General features: G+C 35.4%; 1 protein-coding gene across 4 annotated transcripts in view; it reads right to left on the reverse strand.

Annotated features, from left to right (window-relative positions):
• Positions 1–8,522, reverse strand: part of KLC4 (kinesin light chain 4) — a 76,177-nt gene extending 67,655 nt beyond the window's left edge. The window contains exons 1-2 of one of the 4 annotated variants that reach the window (XM_039324565.1): positions 8,386–8,522; positions 6,798–6,870 (exon numbers count right to left, since the gene is read on the reverse strand). The gene's annotated coding sequence lies outside the window, so the exon portion shown is untranslated. Of the gene's footprint in view, positions 1–6,797; positions 6,871–7,677; positions 7,801–8,351 lie in introns of those variants that run through there. The other 3 variants (XM_039324566.1, XM_039324564.1, XM_039324567.1) reach the window with 3 other exon arrangements.
• Between the last annotated feature and the right edge of the window lie 3 nt (positions 8,523–8,525).

Raw genomic sequence — 8,525 nt, forward strand, 5'->3', positions numbered from 1 at the left:
TTTTTTTCCGCGAGAAGTTGAAATTGACTGATTGAACCTTTTTTTTTTTTTTTGCACACAGTGGCGGAGGCCTAAAGCAAAAAGGGTTTTAAAAAAACCAGCTGAAGGCCTAGGACTGGGGAGATGGTGCACGTGCCCATAGAGAGGGCTCTGTGTGCCGCCTCTGGCACACGTGCCATAGGTTCGCCACCACTGGTATACAAGATCAGATGCAATGATAAATTACAGTATGTCTATTCCTCTCAAGTTTTGTATACTGTACTATTACATTGAGCTAGGCCAGTGATGGCGAACCTTTTAGAAACCGAGTGCCCAAACTGCAACCCAAAACCCACTTATGATCGTTGGGTGCCGGGTGGGTGTGGCCCATTGGGTAGGCGTGGTTACGGTGGTAACAGCAGACTGGGTGGGACTAAAAAGTTCAATAAATCAATTCCAACTTTGCAAGATCTTTTTTTTCCCCGCGAGAAGTTGAAATTGACTGATTGATTGAATGTTTTTTTTTTGCACATGGCGGCGGAGGCCTAAAGCGAAAAGGTTTTATAAAACCCAGCTGAAGGCCTAGGACTGGGGCAACGTCACGCATGCCGACAGAGAGGACTCTGAGTGCCGCCTCTGGCACCCGTGCCATAGGTTCGCCACCACTGAGCAAGGCTTTCATATGCCATCTGCCTCAAGTATATAGCATGGTATAATTCCAGGTCATTTGCACTTTCAAAAGCCCAAATGATAGGCTCCCCTATCATTTGGGAAACAAGCATTTGTTTTCCTCCCTTCCCTGAGACAGGAGAGACTGCTCCAATAGGTCTGGGAAATCTCTTAAAAGTACAAAGGGAATATTTTATTGTTTATATTTATGTGGCCCATTTTCCACACATAACTTATTCATGCTGATCATACAGATCTCTACAGCTGGAAATGCCTCTAATCTGCACAGAACAATAGTAGCTCTGTTGTTAGGCAGGAATAGTCACCCATATGCTGTCAGCACCATATCAACCTGCATCAACAATTCTTAATAAAACATGAGAAATACTACAATCCTTTGGCTGTGAAGTAGTTATACTACTGGGAAAACAGCTTTAATAGTAATCTGAGAAAATGTTTTTCAGATAAACAAAGATATGCTCAAGTATGCAATTCAGAAAAATGAAAAGATTACTGCACAATGATCCATTCACAGCACCCTGCAGCAATTTGCAACCGCCGCCAGTATCACACGAAAGGGGAGCAGTGATTTAGCTGCACTAAGGACCTATACTTAAGTAGGTCTAATTTAAATTGCCTGTTTCTCTCCAGACTAGTTAAACAATAGACCAGAGAAGCTCTAGGGAGTCACTATATAAATTCTAAAAGACAAACCAACTGCTGCAGTTTGGCATAGGCTTATGAAGTACAAAGAACTAGGAAGAACAGAAATTACCTGGAAGCTACATCTAATTGCATCAGCAGTGGGAGATGAGTTAGGATGATGCTGCTGAATAAGACTCATGAGGAAATTATCCAACCACCTGCCTATGGATCTGTTACTACTGCAAGGCCAGCAGCAGCAAATGGAAATATAACCTAATTAAGTTGTCAATCATACTAGATACAGCAATCTGAACACCTCGAAACATTGCTAGCATTCAGTGAAACAGCTACCAGTCATCCTTTATATAGGCAGCTTTTGGGTTATGACAAGAATTCTGAGGATTAAAAGAAATCTAAGGGGAAAACACTGGGGAGACAACTCAATCAATGTGCTTGCCTTGCAAATTAAAGCATTAATCACCCCTCTTGCTCTCATTGCTCTCATCTCAAATAAGAATCTTCTGTACAAAGACAATGAGTACAAATACACTTTTTCCAAATCAGTTAACTGTTTATTTAGTAGTACAGTACACTGAACCCTTGAGAAAGTGGGAGATTTTCCCACTGTTCCATCCTCCCCCACCCATTTCCTATTGTAAGATCTCTTATTCAATCTCATTTTGTCCTTTCTATAGCAACTCTCCAATGCTCCTTGGGAAGATTGACCCTTGAACTTTTGGAAACATGAATTTATAGCAGTTCAACCGCTTTGTGCCTGTGCACCAATTTAGCTAGCAGACTGGTTCCTATAATGAAGCTGGACTTCTTTATATTAAAGAACTTAAACTCCCAAGGCCAGTCTCCTCCAACTTAATGCCTTCTTGATGTGCTGAAGTATGCTGTTTGGGGACTGTACACTGGCATCTACATTATGAAAAGCTGTAGTTTGTTAAAATTCAATCATTTATAATAGGGCAAGGTTCAAATAATACAATAATGTAGTGAAACAAAGATTCTGATGCATAACACTGTCACTTCAGCTGTGTGATTCAATGGTGATTAAAATTCAATTTTACTCATTAATGCTATGTGGGTAATGTAGCCAAAGCAGTTACTTGAAACTATCATTATTATTTTATTCTTATTGCCCTTCATAATAATTTCCAATATTCATAGTCTTTTTTGTTAGTGAAGTAACAAAACTAAGTTTTCAGTCAATCACAAATCAATAGTATCATATTTGACATTCTATTAACTTTTTTTTGTATAAATTTTATTAGTTTTTATAGGGTCAGGAATGAGGTGGGATCGGGATTGGGATTTGAGTTTGGGTTAGGATTAGGGTTGGGGTTTTTCCAAATAACATTCTCAATATTTAGCAAACAGTATAATATCTGGATTCATGTGTTTAACAAGAAATAATAATTATCATAAACAATATGTTAATTAATTGCTCAATAGTCTTCTTCTTACTAATATATATTCAAGTTACATACCACATTCCTTTCTCTCTAACTCATGTTTTTAGCCATTGATAGAAATTATCCCATGTTCTAAAATACACTGAGTCTTCTTTCTCTTTTATCTTTAAAGTCAATCTGTCCATTTCTGCACACTCTAAAATTTTCTTAATATTTCTTCAGTTGGTAAAATTTCATTTTTCCAGTGTTCGGCAAATACAATTCTTGCTGCAGTTAGTACGTGTAAAATTAAATAAATACAATCTTTCTCATAATTTGCTATTATTCCTAACAAAAATAATTCTGGCTTACAGTTTATTTGTTTTTTAGTCATTTTCTCCAAGCATAAATGTATTTTTACCCAAAATCTTTTTGCTTTTGGGCATGTCTACCAGATATGATAGTAAGTACCTGGTCTTTATTTGCATTTCCAACACTTCTTTAAAATATTTTTAAACATTTTTGCTAATCTCACTGGTGTCTTATGCCATCTGTAAAACATTTTATATAAGTTTTCTTTATATGCCACTGCTTTAGTTAATTTAACATTTCTTTCCCATAATTTTTGCCAGTCTTCTAATTCTCTATTATATCCAAAGTTCTTTGTCCATATTATCGTTTCTTTAACATGTTCTTCCTCCATCTTTAAGTTTAAGAGAAATTTATAGAGTTTCTTAATCAACTTTTCATGTTTTTAATAATATCTAATCAAATTCTGTCTGTTCCTTATAGAATCTCATTGTTTTAACATCTTTTTCATATCTCATTTGAATTTGTAAATATGGCCACCATGATAGATCAGTACCTTGTTCTTATAAATCTTGTCTGTCTTTCAATTTTCCTTCATTGTCCAAAATATCTTTATAAGTCACAACTTTGTTGTAATTAATTAAATTTGGATGAGCAAAAGCTTCCATTGTTGAAAGTTATCCAGATATCTTAATATAAATTTTTGCTTTTATTTTTTCCCATTCTGAAGTACATTTCTTATAAAGTGGTTTTGAAAGTATCTATGTGTTTTATTCTTCCCATACCACAGAAAGGCATGCCAACCAATTTGTAGGTCATGCCCCTCTAGGTATAATAGTCTTTTATCTCTAAGTATTATCCAATCTTTAAGCCATGTTAAAATAGTTGCTTGGTAGTATAACGTCCAGTCTGGCAGTCCAAATCCTCCACTTTCTTTCACTTCTTGTAGCATTTTCAGTCTAATTCTAGCTTTTTGGCATTCTACTAACTATTTACAGAGTAATTTGAAGCTTCCTTGGCCACTGTAAGTCAGTATCATCTGCAACTTTTGGTATTTCACTCCCTACTCCAATTTATTCAATGCCATGGTTCCAATGTAGGCACCTGACTTCAGTTCTGAAATCTGTATGATTGATGCCAAAGTCAATAACTTTATAGCTGCTCAGGCAATTGTCCACTGATCATCTGGAGAACAGGAAGTTACGGGAAAAAATGATGAGACTGCTCCTTGGGTGACATATTCTAGATAGAAGACAGCATCAAAATGTCAGAGGAGATTGATCTGTGCCACATAGTTTGTTTTGTTTTATCCTAAAGTTTAGTACAGTATCTCGTCAATACTGAAGAACAGTATTTTTTTTCTTTCTGTTCAAGTATGTCCAATTCTTGCAGACTGCTTGAACAGATCCTTGCTATTTCTGTAACAAGGTTTTTCAAAAGTGGTTTGCCACATTGCCTCCCTTCTTATGACCAAGAGAAAGTGACTGAATTGAGGCCACCTAGCTGGCTTTGTGCCCAAGGGGGACTACAATTTACAGTCTTCTGGTTTCTAGCTTGATGCCTTAATCACACCAAACTGGATCTTTACTATTGCCCAAACAGGCATTGTATGTGAAATAAGAATGAATACCATCATTCTTTATGACAACTAAATTTACTTATAAGCCATGAGCAAGGATTTTTTTTCAGATTTCTTAAAAATCTATGATTAAGTATAAATCACATTTCTCCCTACTATTATGAAGTCCCAATCTATGGGTCATTATTATTTTCTGTTGGTTCTGATGTGTGTGACCATATTCCTTTGCCTGCCTTCATTTCAGCTTCTCTAATAAAACTATAGCCTACTCAATCTCCTGATAACCCTGACTGTGCTTAAGTTCCAATTTCAATATATCCTTCCTTCTAATCTCATTTTAACCCCCACTTATCTGTTAGGCTTTAATATTATAGATGGTTTATCAGAATTATGCCAGCTAGATTATATTTCATCCCCTTGAAAATAATTTTATCTTTTTTTAAATTTCATTTTATATTGCTTTTTTTACTAGCTTGCATCTTTAGAATGTTCCCTCGCTTTTGTGTTTCCTCTGTCTTGTAAAATGCTGGAAATTAATTACATACAATAATGGAACCTGCAGTAATTTTGGTTCACAAATTCTATTAATAAAAAAATCATCTTATACAAGTTCAATAGTAACCATAACCATTATTATTTTTAAATAATCACAAACTTTGTTATTGCACAAATGTTTTGACAGAAAATAAGAGACTGGAATTCAGATATGCTGTTATTGGTATTTATTTTAAAAGAGTTTGCTGTTGGAAAGATACATTTAGATGGGCTATGGTTGTATATACAAGCATCCCTTTGAAACTTAGGGTTTGTTTCCTCTGATCTGAGGAGCTGGGTGGAAATTATCTAAATGACTACTGTTTTATTTTAGGTTGCAATTATAGAGCCTAAGTCATCAGACTCATATTTCAGTTAATTTTAATAAGTTATTTGTATTGTACAAACAAGTTACTTATATTTTTGTGTCTTCCTAGGTATATTAATATTTAGCAAATATATTTCATAGAACTATTTCATGGGATTAGAGTTACTGTCCCATTGAATTTGCTTTAGTTCATAAGGACTGCCAGTTCATGGGACTGCTATAATTTACTCTATGGCTGCAAGCCTATATTTATCCTCTCAGCAGAAAGCACTAAGTCCATTTCTGGATTTACTTTTGAATAAGTAAAAAAAAAAAAAAACCTGAAAGATTTGAAGTCAGAAATAAAGGTCAGAAATGATTTACCGTAGTGTAATTATTAAACCATAATCACTAGTTAAAAAGATTTTATAATCATAATTTCTAGTCTAAGCACCTTTTTGTTAGGTATAATCTAAGTACGTATTCTTCAGTATTCAGAAATGTACATTATGTTTTTAGGAGGTACACACTAACATTTGTCATTAGGAGTTGAACCAGATCCAGTTTGTTTTACTCTTTAAAATATTTTTTGTAATAAAATGCCAATAAACAATTATTATAAGATTATAATTGTATTATTTTTAATTACCTCAAATTCTCTCTTTACTATCTGTGTTCTCACTTTCAGGAAGAAATCAATTACCATATTGGTTAATTTATTATTTCAATATTAGCAAGCCAAACAGAATATAATTAGAAGTTATATTCATGCTTATATATTTAAGCTATAACCATTTTAACAAGTAGTTTAACAAAACATTAAAATTGGCATTTAAAAATATTTTTAAAATTATTATAATTCTTCATGCTACTAACTAGTATTCTAAAGACTGCAACCTTAGTAATAATCAATGTTTTGCAATACTACTGTTTATTTTAAAAATCAAATCTTATTTCTTTCTTTCCTTTGAAGTAAGCCAAAATAGGTAGATTAATGCTTAAGTAATCTAATTTATATCTTTCTTGCTTCAAATATAAATATATCATTTATATTTTATTCTCTAAGTATATGCATAATTATTCAAGTTCATCTCTTTATCCTTTCTGGCTCAATATTACTTTCAGAAAAAGTATGATGCATTAAAGTACTTCCTTGCTGCTCTCTAATAGTACTGGTTTCTAATTACTATTGTTTCATTTCCATTATTACATGCACGCTATTGTAACTGTAGACCAATATACTTGAAAGTCAATTTCTGGAAGGACAGGAAATAATACCATGGTATCAATATAGAACCTATACAGAAAAAAGAATCATAGTAATTACTTTGCGGTGAGAAGGGCAGCAAATAAATTTAATAAATAATAAATGTACCAGAAGCCAGCTGGAGTTGGGAGACAACTCTTGCTTAGATGACAAAACTGATAATCATCACCACTTCCATCTTCTGTTAAATGTAACAAAAAGTTAAGATCAAACAGAAGTATCTTTTGTTTTAGTATCTCATTAAAAAAAGACTTTCAAAAGATGAAAACTTTCATCACATGTAATATAAACTACATATATCTAATTCTGGACATGATTACAACTGAAAATAATTATTTTTTAAAGGGCTGCCTAAAGTTTAGCATGGAAGAATCCATTAAATTTTCGTTCTGCAGGATGGCACAGCCCACAGCTACACAAATGCAATAGCATCATGATTATATATAGAAAGTGCCACATACACAAGGAACCTTGCAATTAAGCATGCCAGCTCCTCCCAAAACTGGTTTCAAAGATCAAAACTTCAGCCATTTGAATGATTAATAAATGGGTGAACTGTAACAGAAGTCCATACAAAATATCACATAGCCCTGAAAACTTTATATAAAGGAAATGTGAAATTGTAAGTTATAAAACATTACATCATAGGATTCACTTTAACGCATTGTAGTTATAGAAAATATAGCAATTAAAGGGTTTTCTTGCAAGAAGATAATCGAGGAAGGAAAACCTAAACAAGAACTTGTAATTACTTCCAGAATAATGATCTCCAACTCATCATTTTATCCCTGGTTCTAATCTAAAGACTTCAACTTTTACAGTGCAAATTTGGTGGGAAATATTACAAAAATAAAAATAAAAATGGAGCAGACTGATTCTAAACTGATTCACTAGTAGAGCTTAGAGGTAATAATATTCCAAGAGGATAAAGGACAGGGAAAAGGTACATCACTCTTATCCAACATCCCCAAAGGAACCCAAAACCTACCCTAGGAGCAGCGGTTTTGAATCACTTTCTTAGACAAGTGGGGAAGTACAGGAGACAGCCCTGGCCTCGCTCAGCTCCTCGTCTTTTACAAATTAGGCAAGCGCTGTCAGCAAAGGAGCAGCACCTGCCTTTTGCTGTGCCAGCAGTGCAGAGACACACCCTTCCAGAAGGAAACACAATGACAACTGAACCACAAATAAGGAGTTGGCCCCAGGGATTGTGCGCAACTGGGTGGTGATGGTGGTGCGTAGAAAAGACAGGATTTGAGACATGATGTATCAATGTCTAATGATGTGCCTCCAGGCTAAATGTATGCCCGGATTCACCACAGCATCCAACTGCAGCTGCTAGGGCAAAAATTCAGGATCCTCCTAAGTCCCCGATAAGACTGAAGAGGAGGGTTTTGAAATGCAGATGGATTAGCCCGGTCACTGAAATAGTATTTACTTCCATAAAACAACTGACGCCAGTGTAAAAATTATATAAACGCCTATGCAAAACCGCTATTTTCAGCCACTTCTGTAGCTTTTCTCTCTCCAGAAAGTGTCACCCGCCTCTCCCCGGGAGGACTCTGGAGCCCCACCACCACCTTTCTAACAGGCGTTATGATCGGCTGTCAGACAGGCTAGCTGCTTCTCGGGCCAAGATGGGCGCTTTCCACGAGGATAACTCACCACGTCCCCGCCTCTGTAGGACAGAAGCTCCTACCTGGGCCTCCTTTGGGTCTCTTAAGAAAAATCAGAGGATGGAGGGGGAGGAAGAAGCACGCATGCGCTTAATAGACTCCCAGTCTCTCCGAGCCGCTTCAGCCGCTTCTAAAAGAAGAAAACAGTTCCCACTTTGGCTCC

Source organism: Crotalus tigris, unplaced genomic scaffold (genome assembly GCF_016545835.1).
Source record: "Crotalus tigris isolate CLP2741 ecotype Arizona unplaced genomic scaffold, ASM1654583v1 scf7180000024302.2721777, whole genome shotgun sequence".
In the NCBI taxonomy this organism is placed as follows: domain Eukaryota; kingdom Metazoa; phylum Chordata; class Lepidosauria; order Squamata; family Viperidae; genus Crotalus; species Crotalus tigris.